Below are 23,006 nucleotides of genomic sequence, written 5' to 3' on the forward strand. Positions count from 1 at the left end.
CAAAATAAAATAAAAAGTAAAAAACACTACATATACACATACCCCTACACAGCCCCCTCCCCTCCCCAATAAAAATGAAAAACGTCTGGTACGCCACTGTTTCCAAAATGGAGCCTCCAGCTGTTGCAAAACAACAACTCCCAGTATTGCCGGACAGCCGTTGACTGTCCAAGCATGCTGGGAGTTTTGCAACAGCTGGAGGCACCCTGTTTGGGAATCACTGGCGTAGAATACCCCTATGTCCACCCCTATGCAAATCCCTAATTCAGGCCTCAAATGCGCATGGCGCTCTCACTTTGGAGCCCTGTCGTATTTCAAGGAAACAGTTTAGGGTCACATATGGGGTATCGCCGTACTCGGGAGAAATTGCCTAACAAATTTTGGGGGGCTTTTTTCTCCTTTCACCCCTTATGAAAAGGGGAAGTTGGGGTCTACACCAGCATGTTGGTGTAAAAAAAAAAAATTTTTTACACTAACATGCTGGTGTTGCCCTATACTTTTCATTTTGACAAGAGGTAAAGGGGAAAAAAGCCCCCCAAAATTTGTAATGCAGTTTCTCCTGACTACGGAGATACCACATATGTGGGCGCAAAGTGCTCTGGGGGCGCACAACAAGGCTCAGAAGGGAGAGTGCGCCATGTACATTTGAGGTGATTTGCACAGGGGTGGCTGATTGTTACAGCGGTTTTGACAAACGCAAAAAAGAAAAAAAAAACACATGTGACCCCATTTCAGAAACTACACCCCTCACGGAATGTAATGAGGGGTGCAGTGAGAATTTACACCCCACTGGTGTCTGACGGATCTTTGGAACAATGGGCTGTGCAAATAAAAAATTTTGTACAGCCCACTGTTCCAAAGATCTGACAGACACCAGTGGGGGGTAAATGCTCACTGTACCCCTTGTTACATTCCTCAAGGGGTCTAGTTTCCAAAATGGTATGCCATGTGGGGGTTATTTTGCTGTCCTGGCACCATAGGGGCTTCCTAAATGCGACATGCCCCCGAGCAAAATTTGCTCTCAAAAAGCCAAATATGACTCCTTCTCTTCTGAGCATTGTAGTTCGCCCGTAATGCACTTCATGCCAACTTATGGGGTACCTCCATACTCAGAAGAGATGGGGTTACAAATTTTGGGGGGTATTTTCTGCTATTAACCCTTGCAAAAATGTGAAATTTGGGGGGAAACACACATTTTAGTGAAAATTTTTTTTTTTTTTTACATATGCAAAAGTCGTGAAACACCTGTGGGGTATTAAGGCTCACTTTATTCCTTGTTACGTTCCTCATGGGGTCTAGTTTCCAAAATGGTATGGCATGTGTTTTTTTTTTTGCTGTTCTGGCACCATAGGGGCTTCCTAAATGCAACATGCCCCCCAAAAACCATTTCTGAAAAACGTACTCTCCAAAATCCCCTTGTCGCTCCTTCGCTTCTGAGCCCTCTACTGCGCCCGCCGAACACTTTTCATGGACATATGAGGTATGTCCTTACTCGAGAGAAATCGGGCTACAAATACAAGTATACATTTTCTCCTTTTACCCCTTGCAAAAATTCAAAAATTGGGTCTACAAGAAAATGCAAGTGTAAAAAATGAAGATTGTGAATTTTCTCCTTCACTTTGCTGCTATTCCTGTGAAACACCTAAAGGGTTAAAACATAGTTACATAGTTACATAGTTACATAGTTAGTACGGTCGAAAAAAGACATATGTCCATCAAGTTCAACCAGGGAATTAAGGGGTAGGGGTGTGGCGCGATATTGGGGAAGGGATGAGATTTTATATTTCTTCATAAGCATTAATCTTATTTTGTTCCAGGAATGTATCTAATCCTGTTTTAAAGCTGTTAATTGTTCCTGCTGTGACCAGTTCCTGAGGTAGACCGTTCCATAAATTCACAGTCCTCACGGTAAAGAAGGCGTGTCGCCCCTTGAGACTAAACTTTTTTTTCTCCAGACGGAGGGAGTGCCCCCTCGTCCTTTGGGGGGGTTTAACCTGGAACAGTTTTTCTCCATATTTTTTGTATGGGCCATTAATATACTTATATACGTTTATCATATCCCCCCTTAAACGTCTCTTCTCAAGACTAAACAATTGTAACTCCTTTAATCGCTCCTCATAGCTAAGATGTTCCATGCCCCATATTAGTTTAGTCGTGCGTCTCTGCACCCTTTCCAGCTCCACAGTGTCCCTTTTATGAACAGGCGACCAAAACTGAACAGCATATTCCAGGTGAGGCCGTACCAATGCTTTATAAAGGGGGAGTATTATGTCCCTGTCCCTCGAGTCCATGCCTCTTTTTATACATGACAATATCCTGCCGGCTTTGGAAGCAGCAGCCTGACATTGCATGCTATTCTGTAGTCTGTGATCTACAAGTGCACCCAGATCCTTCTCTATCAGTGACTCTGCCAGTTTAATCCCCCCTAAGACATACGATGCATGCAGGTTATTAGTACCCAGATGCATAACTTTACATTTATCCACATTGAACCTCATTTGCCAAGTGGATGCCCAGACACTTAGTCTATCCAAGTCATCTTGTAACTTATGCACATCCTCTATAGACTGTACCGTGCTACAAAGCTTGGTGTCATCTGCAAAGATAGAAACAGAGCTGTTAATACCATCCTCTATATCATTGATAAATAAATTAAACAACAGCGGTCCCAGTACTGAACCTTGGGGTACACCACTAATAACCGGAACCAATCAGAGTACGAATCATTGACCACCACTCTCTGGGTACGATCCATGAGCCAGTGTTCAATCCAGTTACAAACTAAAATTTCCAAACCCAAAGACCTTAACTTACCTGTCAGACGTCTATGAGGGACAGTATCAAATGCTTTAGCAAAATCCAGAAACACTATATCCACAGCCATTTCTCTGTCAAGGCTTCTACTCACCTCTTCATAAAAGCAAATTAGATTGGTTTGACAACTTCTATCCTTAGTAAACCCATGCTGGCTATCACTTATAATACAATTATCCCCTATGTATTCCTGTATGTAATCCCTTATAAGTCCTTCAAACAATTTACCCACAATGCACGTTAAACTTACCGGTCTATAGTTTCCTGGAGAAGACAGTGCCCTTCTTGAAGATTGGTACCACATTTGCCTTGCGCCAGTCCCTTGGCACAATACCAGACACCAGAGAATCTCTAAATATCATGAACAGGGGTACAGATATTACTGAACTTACCTCTCTAAGAACTCTTGGGTGTAGTCCATCCGGTCCTGGGGATTTGCTTACATTTATATCACTTAACTTACCTTGTACCATCTCTACATTAAGCCAGTTCAGTACATTATATGATGTGTTACCAGCACTGACCTGGCCAATGTCAGCTCCTTCTTCCATAGTGTATACAGAACTAAAGAACCCATTCAGTAGCTCCGCCTTCTCTTGATCGCCTGTGACAACCTCCCCATTATCATTATTAAGGGGTCCTACATGCTCTGTCCTTGGTTTTTTTGCATTTATATATCTAAAAAAATATTTAGGATTAGTTTTGCTTTCTTTGGCCACCTGTCTCTCATTTTGAATTTTTGCTGTTTTTATTACATTTTTACAGATTTTATTAAGCTCTTTGTACTGTTTAAATGTTATCGCTGACCCATCAGATTTGTATTTTTTGAAGGCAATTTTTTTGTTGTTTATTGCTCTTTTAACATCATGTGTCAGCCATGTAGGATTTAGTTTCAATCGTTTATATTTGTTCCCCTTTGGTATATATTTAGCTGTATAGTTATTTAGAGTTGATTTAAAGATGTCCCATTTACCTTCTGTATCAGTATTTGAGAACACCTCCCCCCAGTCTATGTCCTGTAGTGCAGCCCTCAGCCCAGGGAAGTTTGCCTTTTTAAAGTTATATGTTTTTGCTTTCCCCGTCTGTCTTTGTTTTCTACATTTTAAGTCAAAAGTAACTATATTGTGGTCGCTATTACCAAGGTTTTCCCTCACAGTTACATTACCAACCAGCTCTGTGTTGTTGGAAATGATCAGATCCAACAAGGCATCACTTCTTGTTGGGTCCTCCACAAACTGGCCCATAAAATTATCCTGCAATAAATTTAGGAATTGTCGCCCCTTTGTAGTTTTAGCCAACCCCGGACCCCAATCTTTATCTGGATAGTTAAAATCTCCCATTATTACCACTGTACCTGCCCGGGCGGCCCTCTCTATTTGTTTATGAAGCTGAACTTCTATCTCTTCAGTGATATTAGGGGGTCTGTAGATTACCCCAAATATTATTTTTTCAGTATTTCCCTCCTTTTGTAATTCTACCCACAATGATTCCACATCCTCAGAATCATCACACACTATGGCATCGTTCACACTGACTTTCATACCACTTCTTACATACAGACAGACTCCACCACCTTTTCTGTTCATTCTATCCTTGCGAAACAATGTAAACCCCTGCAGATTAACAGCCCAGTCATGCGAGGAGTCCAGCCATGTCTCAGTGACCCCAACTATATCAATATGTTCCTCCAGTATCAAGGCCTCAAGCTCCCCCATTTTATTTGCTAGGCTTCTGGCATTTGTGAACATACACTTTACATTTCCATCCTTTATGTTATTGGGGTTAATGGGATTCAAGGGTGTAAGTTTTATTTTCCTATGAAGCCTATTCCTATTAACTATTCTAACCCCTCCCTCCGCTCCACCCCCAGGTACATTTATAATTCCCACCTCAACCTGTAACCCAAAAGTTACAAAATGGCGTTTTTTCTTCGATTTTGTCGCACAATGTTTTTTTTTTCCGTTTCGCCGTGCACTTTTGGGTAAAATGACTAATGTCACTGCAAAGTAGAATTGGGGACGCAAAAAATAAGCCATAATATGGATTTTTAGGTGGAAAATTGAAAGGGTTATGATTTTTAAAAGGTAAGGAGGAAAAAACGAAAGTGCAAAAACGGAAAAACCCTGAGTCCTTAAGGGGTTAAGGACCAGGCCAATTTTCACTGTAGGACCAGAGCATTTTTTGCACATCTGACCACTGTCACTTTAAGCATTAATAACTCTGGGATGCTTTTACCTTTTATTCTGATTCCGAATTCTGATACTTTATGTTAGTGGTAAATTTTTGTCGATACTTGCATCATTTCATGGTGAAAAATTCCAAAATTTTATGAAAAAATTGTAAATTTTGCATTTTTCTAACTTTGAAGCTCTCTGCTTGTAAGGAAAATGGACATTCCAAATAAATTATATTTTGATTCACAAATACAATATGTCTACTTTATGTTTGCATCATAAAGTTGACATGTTTTTACTTTTGGAAAACATCAGAGGGCTTCAAAGTACAGCAGCAATTTTCCAATTTTTCGCAAAATTTTCAAAATCAGCATTTTTCATGGACCAGTTCAGGTTTGAAGTGGATTTGAAGGGCCTTCATATTAGAAATACCCCACAAATGACCCCATTATAAAAACTGCACCCCTCAAAGTATTCAAAATGACATTCAAAAGGTTTGTTAACCCTTTAGGTGTTTCACAGGAATAACAGCAAAATAAAGGAGAAAATTCAATCTTAATTTTTTACACTGGCATGTTCTTGTAGACCCAGTTTCTGAATTTTTACAAGAGGTAAAAGTAGAAAAATCCTCTCAAAACTTGTAACCCAATTTCTCTCGAGTAAGGAAATACCTCATATGTGTATGTCAAGTGTTCAGCGGGCGCAGTAGACGGCTAAGAAGGGAAGGAGCGACAATAGGATTTTGGAGAGTGAGTTTTTCTGAAATGGTTTTTGGGGGGCATGTCACATTTAGGAAGCCCCTATGGTGCCAGAACAGTGGACCCCCCCCACATGTGACCCTATTTTGGAAACTACACCCCTCACAGAATGTAATAAGGGGTGCAGTGAGTATTTACACCCCACTGGTGTTTGACAGATCTTTGGATCAGTGGGCTGTGCAAATGAAAGATGACATTGTAAAATAATGTGTCAGACACCTGTGGGGCGTAAATGCTCACTGCACCCCTTATTACATTCCATGAGGGGTGTAGTTTCCAAAATGGGGTCACATGGGGGGGTTCCATTGTTCTGGCACTATGGGGGCTTTGTAAACACACAAGGCCTTCAATTCCAGACAAATTTTCTCTCCAAAAGCCCAATGGCGCTCCTTCCCTTCTGAGCATTGTAGTTCGCCAGCAGAGCACTTTACATCCACATATGGGGTATGTTCTTACTCACAAGAAATGGGGCTACAAATTTTGGGGGGCTTTTTTCCTATTATCCCTTGTGAAAATGAAAAATTTTGGGTAACACCAGCATTTTAGTGAAAATTTTTTTTGTTTTTAATTTTCCCATCCAACTTTAATGAAAATTTGTCAAACACCTGTGGGGTGTTAAGGCTCACTATACCCCTTGTTACATTCCATGAGGAGTGTAGTTTCCAAAATGAGGTCACATGTGGAAATTTATTTTTTTGCGTTTATGTCAGAACCGCTGTAAAATCAGCCACCCCTGTGCAAATCACCAATTTAGGTCTCAAATGTACATAGTGCGCTCTCACTCCTGAGCCTCGTTGGGCGTCCGCAGAGCATTTTACGCCCACATATGGGGTATTTCTGTACTCAGGAGAAATTGCGTTACAACTTTTGGAGGTCTTTTTTTCCTATTACCTCTTGTGAAAATGAAAAAGTAAAGGGCAACACCAGCATGTTAGTGCAATTTTTTTTTTTTTTACACTAATAGGCTGGTGTAGACCCCAACTTTTCCTTTTCATAAGGGGTAAAAGGAGAAAAAGCCCCCCAAAATTTGCAGTGCAATTTCTCACGAGTACGGAGGTGGCACTAAACTGTTTCCTAGAAATACGACAGGGCTCCGAAGTGAGAGCGCGCCATGTGCATTTGAGGACTAAATTAGGGATTGCATAGGGGTGGACATAGGGGTATTCTACGCCAGTGATTCCCAAACAGGGTGCCTCCAGCTGTTGCTAAACTCCCAGCATGCCTGGACAGTCACTGGCTGTCCGCAAATGCTGGGAGTTGTTGTTTTGCAACAGCTGGAGGCTCCGTTTTGGAAACACTGCCGTACGATAAGTTTTTCATTTTTATTGGAGGGGACAGTGTAAGGAGGTGTATATGTAGTGTTTTACCCTTTATTATGTGTTAGTGTAGTGTTTTTAGGGTACATTCACACTGGCGGAGTTTTACAGTGAGCTTACCGCTAGGAGTTAGCGCTGCGGCGAAAAATTTGCCGCAGCTCATACTTGAAGCAGGAAACTTACTGTAAACCTGCCCGTGTGAATGTACCCTGTACATTCACATGGGGGGGGGCAAACCTCCATCTGTTTCAAAACTACAACTCCCAGCATGTACTGACAGACCGTGCATGCTGGGAGTTGTACTTTTGCTGTTACCTAACTCAGTATTTTCCAACCAGTGTGCCTCCAGCTGTTGCAAAACTACAACTCCCAGCATGTACTGATCGCCTGAAGAGCATGCTGGAAGATGTAGTTATGCAACAGCTGTAGGTACGCAACTACAACTCCCAGCATGCCAAGACAACTGTTTGCTGTTTGGGCATGCTGGGATTTGCAGTTTTGCAACATCTGGAGGGCTATAGTTTAGAGACCACTGCACAGTGATCTCCAAACTCTGGCCCTCCAGATGTTGCAAAACTAGAAATCCCAGCATGCCCAGACAGCAAACTGCTGTGTGGGCATGCTAGGAGTTGTAGTTTTGCAAGATCTAGAGGGCCAGTTTAGAGATCACTGTGCAGTGGTCTCTAAACTATAGCCCTCCAGATGTTGCAAAACTGCAAATCCCAGCATGCCCAAACAGCTGTCTGGGCATGCTGGGAGTTATAGTTTTGCAACATCTGGAAGGCTACAGTGTAGAGACCACTGTACAGTGGTCTCAAACTGTAGCCCTCCAGATGTTGCTAGGCAACTCACCGGCTTCCGTAGGATCCAGGGAGCAAGCCGCACGACATCGCCGTCCGCCGATCTCCGACACCGATCGCCGCCCGCAGCCTCGCCTGCAGGGTAAGTGGACGTCGGCGCCGGTCTGCTTCGGTTTCCCCGTTCTGCCCCGCCTATTGTGGGTGGGCAGGACGGGGAAATGGAAAGTAACCCCCCCATCTGCTATTGGTGGTCGCGTCTTGACGACCAATAGCAGGGATAGGAGGGGTGGCACCCCTGCCACCTCACTCCTATACCTTCAGAGGGATCGTAGGTGTCTTGGACAACCGCGATCCCCCTTATTTTCCGGGTCACCATAGACCCGTATGACCCGGAATAACCGCAAATCGCAAGTGTCATTTCACATGCGATTTGCGCCGATCGCCGACATGGGGGATATCAGTAGTCACCCCGGTCCTTAAGTACCAGGGAGTAAAGGCGTACCTGTACGTACGCCCTTGGTCCTTAAGGGGTTAAAAAAAATGTCCACAGGAGTACCCCTTTAAGGACCAGGCCAATTTTAGTTTTTGCACTTTAGTTTTTTCCTCCTCCCCTTCTAAAATTCATAACACTTTAAATTTTGCACCTACAGACCCATATAAGGGCTTGTTTTTTGAGTCACAAATTGTACTGTGTAATGATATCAATCATATCATAACAAAATCTACAGCAAAACCAAAAAAATTACTTGTGGGGGGAACTTGAAAAAACCCACCATTTTGTAATTTTTGGGACTTCCTTTTCTACGCAGTGCACTTTTCGGTAAAAATGATACATCTTTGTTCTGTTGGTTCAAGCGGTTACGTGCATACCCAATTTATGTAGTTTTTATTGTACTACTTTAAAAGAAATTATAACTACATGTACTAAAATTGTTAAACTTTTTCATGCGTAAAATTGTTCTCTTCTGACCCCCTTTTTCTTATTTTCATGCATACAGGGCTATATGAGGGCTAATTTTTTGTGCTGTGGTCACTAGTTTTTATCGGTACCATTTTTGTTTTGATGGAACTTTTTATTTATGGTATATGAAATTTCCAAAAATGCTACATTTTTTACCTTGGTATTTTGTTTACGCCATTGACCGTGCAACTAACCTTATATTTTAATAGTTTGGACATTTCTGCATGCGGCGGTACCACATATGTTTATATTTATTTTTTATTATATTATTTTATTAAAAATTTTGGGGGTGATTCACTTTTATTAACTCTTTTTCTTTAAATTTTTTACTTTTTATTTTAATTTTTTTTGTCCCCAAAGGGGGCTATAACATGCAATTTTGTGATTGCATACACTGTTCAATGCTGACCTTTGGTTTAACATTGATCAGTGTTATTGGTACTCTGCTGCTCTAGCCTGCCGTGGCTGGCTGGGACATCAGAGCACTGATCGGACGCGAGGAGGCAGGTAAGGGCCCTCCCACCAGCCACTCAGCTGATCAGGACCCACGATTATGCCGCCGATGTCCCGATCAACTCCCTGAACTAACGGGCACCGTTAGATCCCGCATTTAGACGCGTCTAAATGGTTAATGCCGGGCATTGATATCCGGCATTAACCGTTGGTCCCTGCTGCTGATTGCAACTGGAACCCACCGGGTATGAAGCGTTCTCAGCTCGTGAGCTTGGTTCAAACTACCGGACTTAATCTGCAATGTTTTTATGGATTTCCAGCTCTGGGAACATAATTAAACGGAATAAACCACGCGTATGTGGCCAGTGCTCCATTCATTCTCTGTGAGGATGCCAAACATTAAGTCTGCTTCAGGACTGCCCTGGAGTCCAAAACTCCTGTAGGTCAGCAAATTTAAGTCGCAAAAAATTCTCACAAAAGTCTCAAGCTGCGACTTTTTTGTTTTGCTTATGTTATCCAAATTTATCAACCCCCGTGATAGTATGATAAATATGTAGCACATAAGCAAAACTAAAGCGAAAAAAAAATGCCTTCAGAACTTGCTTACCAAAGCAAACAATGATAAATGTCCCCCCCCAGAGAATAAATGGAGTAATGGTTGCACAGGCGCAGTGCTCACCATTCATTTCGGGGACAATTATGTCCAGTTTTCGGCAATGTCGGGGGTCCCAGTGGTCTGATCCGCACCAGTGATGACATTCTGTACATATTTCAGAACAATGGGGGAGATTTATTAATATGTGTCTGTGTGCAGCCACTTTACAGCTTTTATTTTATATATTTTTTGCTGTGTTTTTGGCTTATGTGTGCCATTTTGATAACTTTAACCTCAACACTGGAAATGTTTTGATAACTTTGGCGCACATAAGCCAAAACTTTGATAAATTTTGCACAAATGAAAAATCCCCTCAAAACTTGCTCTAAGTTGTCATTTTTTAAGGCAAAGCAGAAGTGGTATGAATTTGCTTTTTTAAATATTTTTTTTTTTTTTTATGTTTTTAACATTTTTTTTATGTTAATAAATGAAGCCCTTCATCTCACAGTCACTTTTGTAAGCTGCATATTTAGAAATTGCGACCAATTTTAGCCAATAAAATGTCAGGAAGGCAATGATAAATCTTCCCCAATATCTTTTCTATGCTGATATGTTTAAAGCATATGTCTCTTTGTTGTAGCTGAGGTAGGGAAGTCCTGACTGGGGGACATCCTCTAGGACACTGTATGCTTTAAGGGTTCATTCATGCGTGCATATTTTGCTGCAGATTCTAAAGTCAACAAGTAGCAGAACCAGTTGCGGGAAATCTGCAGAATGCGCACATGTGAAGCAGTGTACCTTAAAGGTCATCTGTGGCTGAAAACAATTGATCCCCTATCCGCTGGGATCCCCACGATCTCCTGCACAGGGCCGCGGCTCTCCCATGCAGGAGGCGTGCCGGTCGCAGCGTTGTGGCCGACACGCCTCCTCCATGTAGTTCTATGGGAGAGTTGGGGAGGCAGCGTTCGTGTCTCCCTACCTCTCCCATAAAACTGTATGTGGAGGGCGTACCGTCGACCTCTCTAGGTTGAAGCTACGCGCATTAGTGCTCTCGATGAGCGCTAATGCGGGGGCCCCGTTCAGGAGATGGATCCTGTGGATAGGGGAAAGACACAGGACGTATAAAATAAAATAATGTAAATAAAAATAAACATAAACTCATGTGACGTTGCTGCTTACTTAAATGCCTGAACTATTAAAATATAACATTAATTAAACTGCACAGTCAATGGCGTAAATGTAAAAAAAAAATTGTAACAAAAAAATACTGATCACAAAGCAAAAAATTAGCCATAATATAGCCTTGGATATGAAAAAAATAAAAAAAGAGTTGGCTACGTTCAAACGATGTGAAAGGCTCTGTTACAAAGGACGTTAAGGTCTCTTTTTTTCACTTTGCGGGTCTATTTACACATACAATATTCTGCGCAGATTTGATGCTCAGGATTTTCTGCTGCAGATTTCAATGTAAACTGAATGACTTGAATTCTGGGCATCAAATCTGTGCAGAATACTGTATGTGTGAATAGACCCTTAAATCCATTATTATCCATGTCCGTTTTTGTAACGGAAGGCATAACGGGCAAAGAGGATCCCATTCACTTGAATAGGATTCTCTGACGACCATTATTGCTGCTGTTATTTCACCGGAAGATAGTGGGAGAAAAAGACGTCACAAGCACAAATTTCCCCCCCACTATCTTCTATCGGACATCACACTGCCCGGCACAAATAGCAGTGTAAAAGGAGCCTTAACCCCTTAAGGACTCAGCCCATTTTCACCTTAAGGACGCAGCCAATTTTATTTTTGCCTTTTTGTTTTTTCCTCCTCACCTTCTAAAATTCATAACTCTTTTATATTTCCATTCACACATCCATATGAGGGCTTGTTTTTTGCGTGACCAGTTGTACTTTGTAATGACATCCCTTATTTTACCCTTAAATGTATGGTAAACCCCCCCAAAAAAAATTTATGTAAGGAAATTTAAACCAAAATCATAATTTTGCAAATTTGGAGGGCTTCCTTTTCGTGCTGTATACTTTACGGTAAAAAATACATGTTTTCCTAATTCTCTGGGTCAATACGATTAAAATGATGCCCCTGGTTACATACATTTCTATTATTGTACTGCTTTTAAAAAATCTCAAACTTTTTTTTGTACAAAATCAGTATGTTTAAAATTGTCCTATTTTAACCACCTCTAACTTTCTTATTTTACCGTATTCAGAGATTTGTGAGGGCTTTTTTTTTTGCGCCATGATCTGTAGTTTGTTTTGGTACCAGATTTGTGTATATGTGACTTTTTGATTGCTTTTTATTATATTTTTTTGCAGTTTGAAGTGACAAAAAATTTTTTACTTTTTTTACGTTTACGCCGTTCGCTGTAGGGGATTATTAAAATTATATTTTTATAGTTTGGACATTTACGCACGCAACGATACCAAATATGTTTATTATTTGTCCTTTTTACGCTTTTATGTATTAATATGGGGAAAAAGGGTGATTAAAAACTTTATTGGGGGAGGGGATTTTTCAAATTTTAGTAACTTTTTTGAAAACTTTTTTTTACATTTATTTTACACTTTTTGAGTCCCCATAGGGGACTATTTATAGCAATCATTTAATGGGTAATACTGTTCAGTGCTATGCATAGGGCATAGCAAAGATAAGTATTATCGGCGATCTTCTGCTCTGGTCTGCTGGAAGGCAGATCAGTGCAGAAGACCTTGGGAGACGGACTGAGGCAGGTGAGGGGACCTCCGTCTGCCATCTTGGCTGATCGCCGCGGGTGATCAAATCAGCCATTATAAGTACTGCACTGCCACAGATGCCGTGATCTGTATTGATCACGGCACCTGAGGGGTTAATGGCAGACATCAGCGTGATCGCTGATGTCCGCCATTACCGGCGGGTCCGCGGCTGTTGACACCCGCCGCGAATGAAGCGAGCGCATCTCCTGCGCTTGTATCACAGCCGCGCCGTAAATGTACAGTACTGTGCGCTAAGATGTGCTATGCAGCTCCATAAATTTACGGCGCATGTCCTTAAAGGTTTAAAGGGGACAGAAGAAGACAATGTTAAGCATACTTATTTTCGTACAAAAATAGAAATGGAAGCCTCCAAAAGTTGCCAAATGACATTATTTTTCCCCACAAATATTTTCTTTTTGTTTTACCGTAGATTTGATGGTAAAATTAGTGATTTTTATTCCAAAGTACATTCGTTGACACAAAAACAAGCCCTCATGTGGGTCTCTAGGTGGAAAATTTAAACCATTATCATTATTAGAAGGCGAGGAAGAAAAATGAAGGTGCAAAAATGAAAAGGGGTTAATAGGATATATGAAGAGTTGTCCATTTGTGAGCCAGATGCAGAAGAAAAGTGAACTAGTTGCCCAACACAACCAATCAATTTAATTTTTGAAAAAAGGTCTGAACATTAAAAGAAGCAATCTGATTGGTTGCTATGAGCAACTGGTCCACTTTTCCTCTGCACAGGTTTTCCTCTCTTCCAATATATGAACCTGACAATACAGTTTTTTTTTTCCATCCAGCAGATCTGCGTGTCTGCTTGTTCAGCTGAGGCCTCATACACATCGCATTTCAAGGTATATGTCAGGATTAGTGATGAGCGGCATTGCCCGTATTCGAATTCGGGATATTTCGCGAATATATAGATGAATATTCGTCCTATATTCGCGAATTTCGCAAATTCGTTATATTCGCATATTCAAGGAAGACAACAGTGAGGGGGTGGACAACTTTACTATTAGTTGCTAGTAGGGATGTAAGAAAAAAATCGATTTGCGCCATTATCGCGATTTTTTCATTTGGCGATACTGAATCGATTCAAAATATTTTTGAATCGATTCTTTTAGGGATGTGGAATTTGTATCTCCTGACGCCCGGAACAGCATGTCCCGGGCATCAGGAGATACAAGTTCCACATTTGTGGAGCCTGGCAGGCCGGATCTGATGCGGCGGCGCTCTGGGTGTATGGAGCGGGCTCCGACTCGTGCCCGCTCCATACTCTGCGACCCCCGGCTGATTTCAGTAGCCGGGGGCCGCTGATGCATCACCGCCGCTAGTATCCAGCATGCGGTGCTCTGCATTGTGTATGGAGCGGGCTCCGGATTAGTGCCCGCTCCATACTCTGCAGCCCCCGGCTGTTCTCAGTAGCCGGGGGCAGCCGCTAATAGCCAGCATGTGGCGATCGCCGCAGCTGGCTATTAAAGGAGTACTCTGGTGCGCACTTTTCTCGTTTTATCCTGTCCAGGCTGCAAAATAAAAGAAAACGCACTTTCTCTTACCTGCCAACGAGCCCCCGGAGCTCCGGTACAAGTGTTCGGTCCCCGGGCTGTATTCTTCTTACTTCCTGTTAGCCTATCACCGGCCGCAGCGATGTCCCACCTCTGCTGGTAATAGGCTGAAGCTCCATGTGACGTGCCGGGCTAACAGGAAGTAAGAAGAATACAGCCCGGGGACCGAACACATGTACCGGAGTGTACCAGAGCTCCGGGGGCTCGTTGGCAGGTAAGAGAAAGTGTGTTTTCTTTTATTTTGCAGCCCGGACGGGATAAAATGAGAAAAGTGCGCGTTGGACTACTAGATCGTCTATTGGGATCTATGAATGCTCCCAGGTTGGCGATGTATCGGGATATATCGTTATGTATCGTCACCTAGACGGTATCGCGATATATCGGGATATATCGAATCGCCACACTGGTATCGCGATTCCAATCGTATCGCCAAATTCTTGGCGATTCACACCCCTAGTTGCTAGGGATGTTGTTGATAACCTCTGACAACCTCTGTTGATGTTGTTGATAACCTCTGACAAGTGGTTGGCCCACTAGTGAAAAGAAGGAATATGCGAATATTCACATATGCGCATATGTGAAAAAAGCGAATATTCGAATATATTCGCAATATTCACGATAAAAATAAGAAATGCGAATATTCGTGCCCAACACTAGTCAGGATATCGCAAAAAAGTATTCCGCTATGGACCGATTGAATTTAAAACGTTAGACTAAGTTTCCACTTGTTTTTTTCTGGCAGTTTTTGGAATGCTGCCAGTGCAGTTTTTGAGCCAAAGCCAGAAATGTATTCAAAAGGAATAGGACATATATAGGAAGGACTTACACTTCTCCTCCCTTATGGATCCACTTCTGACTTTGGCTCAAAAACTGCAGTGGTAGTGTTCCAAAAACTGACTAGCCTGACTGTCATGAACATAAACTTTTGCCATGTAGTCTAGACATGTCAGGCGTTTGGATCGCTGTGCCTGGCTGGCTGCTCATTCCAACTCATTTACTTCATTATAGTGTTAGAGTGAATGAGTTAGATCTGGCAGCCAGCCCGGACGTGAAGCATGCTACCATGTATTTCACCCAGCCCGGACGTGAAGCATGCTACCACGTATTTCACCCAGCCCGGATGTGAAGCATGCTACCACGTATTTCACCCAGCCTGGGCGTGAAGCATGCTACCACGTATTTCACCCAGCCCGGACGTGAAGCATGCTACCACGTATTTCACCCAGCCCGGGCGTGAAGCATGCTACCACGTATTTCACCCAGCCTGGTGTGAAGCATGCTACCACGTATTTCACCCAGCCCGGACGTGAAGCAAGCTACCACGTATTTCACCCAGCCCAGACGTGAAGCACGCTATCACGTATTTCACCCAGCCCGGACGTGAAGCACGCTATCATGTATTTCACCCAGCCCGGACGCGAAGCATGCTACCACGTATTTCACCCAGCCCGGACGTGAAGCATGCTACCACATATTTAACCCAGCCCGGACGTGAAGCATGCTACCACGTATATTACACCCAGCCCGGACGTGAAGCACGCTATCACGTATTTCACCCAGCCCGGACGTGAAGCATGCTATCAAGTATTTCACCCAGCCCGGACGTGAAGCATGCTACCACGTATTTCACCCAGCCCGGACGCCAAGCACGCTATCAAGTATTTCACCCAGCCCGGACGTGAAGCATGCTATCAAGTATTTCACCCAGCCCGGACGTGAAGCATGCTACCACGTATTTCACCCAGCCCGGACGTGAAGCACGCTATCAAGTATTTCACCCAGCCCGGACGTGAAGCATGCTACCACGTATTTCACCCAGCCCGGACGTGAAGCATGCTACCACGTATTTCACCCAGCCCGGACGTGAAGCATGCTACCACATATTTCACCCAGCCTGGACGTGAAGCATGCTACCACGTATTTCACCCAGCCCGGACGTGAAGCCCGCTATCATGTATTTCACCCAGCCCGGACGTGAAGCATGCTACCACGTATTTCACCCCGTGCAGTCTAAGTTTTGGACTGGACAACAAGTGGTTTATGGTAATGACAGTGAGGCTTTAACAGACCGAAGGCAGTCTATTAGTTACTATTGGGGAGACTTGTGCAGAGGAAAAGTTGACCAGTTGCCCATAGCAACCAATCAGATCACTTACTTTTTTTTCAGAGGCCTTTTCAAAAATAAAAGCAGCGATCTGATTAGTTGCTATGGGCATAGATATCCCCATAGATATTGGTCCATTTCCTCAGCATTTTTCAGGGTCCTGCAATGTGTTCAGCGATAGAGCGGTTTTAGTCACTGATAGAGTATATGGGAGTGAATTGTGGGGTCGTCACAGTAACGTTTTGCTGGATGAGGTGAATAGGCCTGATTCCTCCAGTCCTTCATATTAGCTGTGGTCCTGCCAAGAGTATGTTAGGTGAATGGGAGCGATATTAGTGACTGATAGAGTACATGGGAGTGAATTGTGGGGTCGTCACAGTAACGTTTTGCTGGATGAGGTGAATAGGCCTGATGCCATTCCTCCAGTCCTCCATATTAGCTGTGGTCCTGCCAAGAGTATGTTAGGTGAATGGGAGCGATATTAGTGACTAATAGAGTACATGGGAGTGAATTGTGGGGTCGTCACAGTAACGTTTTGCTGGATTAGGTGAATAGGCCTGATTCCTCCAGTCCTTCATATTAGCTGTGGTCCTGCCAAGAGTATGTTAGGTGAATGGGAGCGATATTAGTGACTGATAGAGTACATGGGAGTGAATTGTGGGGTCGTCACAGTAACGTTTTGCTGGATGAGGTGAATAGGCCTGATGCCATTCCTCCAGTCCTCCATATTAGCTGTGGTCCTGCCAAGAGTATGTTAGGTGAATGGGAGCGATATTAGTGACTGATAGGGTACATGGGAGTGAATTGTGGGGTCCTCACAGTAACGTTTTGCTGGATTAGGTGAATAGGCCTGATTCCTCCAGTCCTCCATATTAGCTGTGGTCCTGCCAAGAGTATGTTAGGTGAATGGGAGCGATATTAGTGACTGATAGAGTACATGGGAGTGAATTGTGGGGTCGTCACAGTAACGTTTTGCTGGATGAGGTGAATAGGCCTGATTCCTCCAGTCCTCCATATTAGCTGGTGGTCCTGCCAAGAGTATGTTAGGTGAATGGGAGGGATATTAGTGACTGATAGAGTACATGGGAGTGAATTGTGGGGTCGTCACAGTAACGTTTTGCTGGATTAGGTGAATAGGCCTGATTCCTCCAGTCCTCCATATTAGCTGTGGTCCTGCCAAGAGTATGTTAGGTGAATGGGAGGGATATTAGTGACTGATAGAGTACATGGGAGTGAATTGTGGGGTCGTCACAGTAACGTTTTGCTGGATTAGGTGAATAGGCCTGATTCCTCCAGTCCTCCATATTAGCTGTGGTCCTGCCAAGAGTATGTTAGGTGAATGGGAGGGATATTAGTGACTGATAGAGTACATGGGAGTGAATTGTGGGGTCGTCACAGTAACGTTTTGCTGGATTAGGTGAATAGGCCTGATTCCTCCAGTCCTCCATATTAGCTGTGGTCCTGCCAAGAGTATGTTAGGTGAATGGGAGGGATATTAGTGACTGATAGAGTACATGGGAGTGAATTGTGGGGTTGTCACAGTAACGTTTTGCTGGATGAGGTGAATAGGCCTGATTCCTCCAGTCCTCCATATTAGCTGGTGGTCCTGCCAAGAGTATGTTAGGTGAATGGGAGCGATAAAGGTGAAGACATGTTCACAGGATGTGGGTGAGATTCAGTAACATCTTATCCACTTGCGGACACTGCAGTTTACCGTAGATTTTGTACAGATCTGTGGTAGAACTGCAGAAAAGCCGTCCCATGTGAATATGAGCAGACTCCCTAGATGTGAGAGAAGCCAGCCAGTGGTGTGAGGCGGGTGTCATGTGCTGGCCTGAGCCTTGTCCCATCTTATTATTTGTGTTATCGGTCTCCTGCAGTCCGCTGACCTTCTGCTGTCTTATATAAGCAGCCCTCCTTCTGACAGGCACAGCACAGTCCTCTTCTTTCTAGCCTCCTCACCGTGTAACACAATGGGTGGCTGTGTCTCCTCACAAGAGCCCTCTGACTGACACGTCTCTCCCCTCACTTCCCCGGTAACTGACGCTCTAATCCCCTCTCGCACCACTCAGATGGCCATTCTCTGAACTGTCCCTTTCCGCGTGACAGCTCCCCCTTCCTCCCTCACACAGCAGCCCTGCAGCTGATCTTCGGTTATGCAGGTCCCCCCCTCTGACTCATCACTTGGTACAGCCGTAGACGCTTATTTCTCTTGCTCCTTTGCGACTGCGGCTTGGACAGTTCCACAGACCTACAGAGCAGAGGGGGAGGCAGCCGGCACTACGCAGCAGTTCTGGAACAGCTGGACGGTCAGTTTTTAGCACTGGGGAAAGATGGGGCTTAGGGGTGAAGAGGAGGTGACGGGACAGATGAAAGCTTAGGAGAGCTGGAGAAAGTGGACGGGGGGTACAGATAGTTGTGGTATAGTGGAGAAGTGTGATGGGGCAGAAAGGGAATGGACATTAGTAAAGACGCAGTGTTCGGGGGAGGGGGCGGGTAGCGCTATAAGGTACCGCACTGCTGTCTGTACCGGGACTAGAAGTATCGCAGGTAGCCACAAACCTACTGATAAGGTAAACAGGATGTAAGTGACGTAAGAAGACTCGGGCCCCTGCCAGCTGTACGGGGCAGCCTGGGCACAGCAGAGAACCGGCAGCAATAGGTACACTGCACCGGGGCTGAGGAGGAGTGTGAGGGCCGGGGATGGCAGATACACAGGCACTATCACCTTATCTTTTATTATCCATAGTCACTACCGTGTGGGGGCGCTGTGCTGATGGTACATTGGTTTCTATACTGAGGATGATCTGTAGTCGTGTGTGGTTGGATGATATTCTACTCCTCAATGAAAAGTTATAATGGTGCCTGTCCCTGGATGGTAACACCAATATAAAGCACAAAACCCTAGAGCCATTGTGTTATCACATCCAGATACGCTGATCCCACAGTTTTCAGCATTTGTAGCTCTCATCTTTGAGTCTGTACATAGGAGGGATTTTATCATTGTCTGTGTAATCCAAGTTCTGTTCACCTTAGTTTGCCTGGATGTACTTCATGTGTATTTCTCCCATATTTATCAAAGAGGTGCACGTTCTTCCTTAGTATCACCTATTCCGGCACCTATTCTGAACTTTCCCATTTTTCTTTTTACTTTTTTCAAATTTTTTTAGTCTCCATAAGGAACTATTTATTGCAATCTTTTGATTGTTATTACTGTTCAGTGGTATGCATTTGCATAGCACCGATCAGTGAAATCTGCAATCCACTTGTATAGTCTGCGTCTGCCGACCATACAAATTAATCCAGGAAGAGTGGCACAGAGGAGGTGAGGAGACCTTCGGTCTCCATCTTGACTCATCAGACCACTGCTATCCCACTGCGGGTGTTCCGATGAGTCTCTCAAAGCCCCCATTAATACTTTAGATGCAGTGATCACTTTACCCAGGGCACAGCAACGTACATGTATGTCGCATGTCTTCTCTGGTTAATGAATAGCCCACAGGGGTAAGTGACGTTGCTATACGACTAGTGAATGTGTTGTGGACAGCAGGTGGAAAGTAGACTAGCGCAGCAGAGAAGAGCACTCTGCACCCGACCCATGAAGTGTAAGGCTATGGTCACACAACAAAATGTCCGCATGGAAAATCTCCATGTTGACATTCCGCAAACTGCAGGCGCTGGCAGAGTCCGCAGAAAGAATGAAAGAGGAACGGAAACATATGGCACGGAAACATATGGCACGGAAATTCCTCTTGTACAGAGCAGCAGAATTAACTGGACTAAACTTGCAGGTTTGCTACCTGTTGATGTTGTAAGGACTGAGTAGCAAATGAATTGCGGACTTTGGCATCAGTTTTACTTACTAAAGACAAGTCTGAAAACTTAAATTGCAATTTACTTTTGGTAACAAATGGACAGAATATTTTTTATGTTGATGGACCACAGACTACAGTCAATCATAGACCATGGAGATTCACTCTGGGTTAACCTATATTTTTATGCTATGGAATTGCATTTTCCTTTAACAAAGACTAATGTGAATAGTGGTACACTCAATACAGACCTTCAGAATATGCTAAAGCTGTGTAAGCAAAAAGTAGCACTGTTATTGAGTCCTTTAGACCAGGAGTGATCCATTCAGATGTTTTCAGGGAGTAGTTGAGTTCTAGTAACCTGCATCATGCTCAGTATAACATCTGCCAGGCAAGCTGCAGAGAAATTTTACATTATTATTCACAAAGTCGATATCATTAAAATCACATAAAGATATTATCTGGCATGTTGTATTAAAGTGTACCTTCATACTGTCACGATGCCGGCTGGCAGGTAGTGGATCCTCTGTGCCAGAGAGGGATTGGCGTGGACCGTGCTAGAGGATCGGTTCTAAGTCACTACTGGTTTTCACCAGAGCCCGCCGCAAAGCGGGATGGTCTTGCTGCGGCGGTAGTGACCAGGTCGTATCCCCTAGCAACGGCTCAACCTCTCTGGCTGCTGAAGATAGGCGCGGTACAAGGGAGTAGACAGAAGCAAGGTCGGACGTAGCAGAAGGTCGGGGCAGGCAGCAAGGATCGTAGTCAGGGGCAACGGCAGGAGGTCTGGAACACAGGCTAGGAACACACAAGGAAACGCTTTCACTGGCACTAAGGCAACAAGATCCGGCGAGGGAGTGAAGGGGAAGTGAGGTGATATAGGGAAGTGCACAGGTGTAAACACTAATTGGAACCACTGCGCCAATCAGCGGCGCAGTGGCCCTTTAAATCGCAAAGACCCGGCGCGCGCGCGCCCTAGGGAGCGGGGCCGCGCGCGCCGGGACAGAACTGACGGAGAGCGAGTCAGGTACGGGAGCCGGGGTGCGCATCGCGAGCGGGCGCTACCCGCATCGCGAATCGCAACCCGGCCAGAGGCGGTATCGCAGCGCCCCGGGTCCGTGGAACCGACCGGAGCGCTGCAGTGAGAGGAGTGTAGCGAGCGCTCCGGGGAGGAGCGGGGACCCGGAGCGCTCGGCGTAACAGTACCCCCCCCCTTGGGTCTCCCCCTCTTCTTGGAGCCTGAGAACCTGAGGACCAGACTTTTGTCCAGGATATTGTCCTCAGGTTCCCAGGACCTCTCTTCTGGACCACAACCCTCCCAATCCACTAAAAAGAAGGTTTTCCCTCTGACCTTTTTAGATGCTAAAATTTCTTTAACGGAGAAGATGTCCGAGGAGCCGGAGACAGGAGTGGGGGGAACAGATTTGGGAGAGAAACGGTTAATGATAAGTGGTTTAAGAAGAGAAACATGAAAGGCATTAGGAATACGAAGAGAAGGAGGAAGAAGAAGTTTGTAAGAGACAGGATTAATCTGGCGCAAAACCTTAAAAGGACCAAGATAGCGTGGTCCCAACTTATAGCTAGGGACACGGAAGCGGACATATTTGGCGGAGAGCCATACCTTGTCTCCAGGGGAAAAAATGGGAGGAGCTCTTCTTTTCTTATCCGCGAATCTCTTCATGCGTGAAGAAGCCTGTAAGAGAGAATTTTGGGTCTCTCTCCATATGATGGAGAGATCACGAGAAATTTCATCCACAGCGGGCAGACCAGAGGGCAAGGGGGTAGGGAGGGGGGGAAGAGGGTGACGGCCGTACACCACGAAAAACGGGGATTTGGAGGAAGATTCAGAGATTCTGAAATTATACGAGAATTCGGCCCAAGGTAGAAGATCTGCCCAGTCATCCTGGCGGGAGGAAACAAAATGTCGTAAATAGTCACCCAAGATCTGGTTAATTCTTTCTACTTGTCCATTGGATTGAGGATGGTATGCAGAAGAAAAATTTAATTTAATCTTGAGTTGTTTACAGAGAGCCCTCCAGAATTTAGACACAAATTGGACGCCTCTATCCGAGACGATCTGCGTAGGCAACCCGTGAAGACGAAAAATGTGTACAAAAAATTGTTTAGCCAACTGAGGCGCTGAAGGAAGACCAGGAAGAGGGATGAAATGTGCCATTTTGGAGAATCGATCAACGACCACCCAAATAACAGTGTTGCCATGGGATGGGGGTAAGTCAGTAATAAAATCCATACCAATCAGAGACCAAGGTTGTTCGGGGAAAGGCAGAGGAAGAAGAAAACCAGCGGGCTTCTGGCGAGGAGTCTTATCCCGGGCACAGATAGTGCAGGCTCGCACAAAGTCCACCACATCAGTCTCTAGAGTCGGCCACCAATAGAAGCGAGAGATGAGTTGCACAGATTTCTTGATGCCCGCATGACCTGCGAGATGGGAGGAGTGACCCCATTTGAGGATTCCGAGACGTTGGCGTGGAGAAACAAAGGTCTTTCCTGGAGGAGTTTGCCTGATGGAGGCTAGAGAAGTGGAAATCAGGCAGTCAGGAGGAATGATGTGTTGAGGAGAGAGTTCAATTTCAGAAGCATCCGAGGAACGAGAGAGAGCATCGGCCCTAATGTTCTTATCAGCAGGCCGAAAGTGAATTTCAAAATTAAATCGGGCAAAGAACAGAGACCACCTGGCCTGACGAGGATTCAGCCGTTGGGCAGACTGGAGGTAGGAGAGGTTCTTGTGATCGGTGTAAATAATAACTGGGAATCTTGATCCCTCCAGCAGATGTCTCCATTCCTCAAGTGCTAATTTAATGGCTAGAAGCTCTCGATCCCCGATGGAGTAGTTCCTCTCCGCCGGAGAGAAGGTCCTAGAAAAAAAACCACAAGTAACAGCA

At 44.5% G+C, this 23,006-nt stretch overlaps 1 protein-coding gene across 5 annotated transcripts in view; it reads left to right on the forward strand.

Moving 5' to 3' along the window:
• The window catches only part of AMPD2 (adenosine monophosphate deaminase 2), a 177,442-nt gene that overhangs the window by 22,697 nt on the left and 131,739 nt on the right, over positions 1-23,006 (forward strand). The window contains exon 1 of one of the 5 annotated variants that reach the window (XM_056557880.1): positions 18,411-18,603. The exons of 2 other annotated variants lie outside the window; for them this stretch is intronic. The gene's annotated coding sequence lies outside the window, so the exon portion shown is untranslated. Of the gene's footprint in view, positions 1-18,410; positions 18,604-18,845; positions 18,957-23,006 lie in introns of those variants that run through there. 2 more of the 5 variants (XM_056557881.1, XM_056557884.1) reach the window with 2 other exon arrangements.

Source organism: Hyla sarda, chromosome 2 (assembly GCF_029499605.1).
Source record: "Hyla sarda isolate aHylSar1 chromosome 2, aHylSar1.hap1, whole genome shotgun sequence".
Taxonomy (NCBI): domain Eukaryota; kingdom Metazoa; phylum Chordata; class Amphibia; order Anura; family Hylidae; genus Hyla; species Hyla sarda.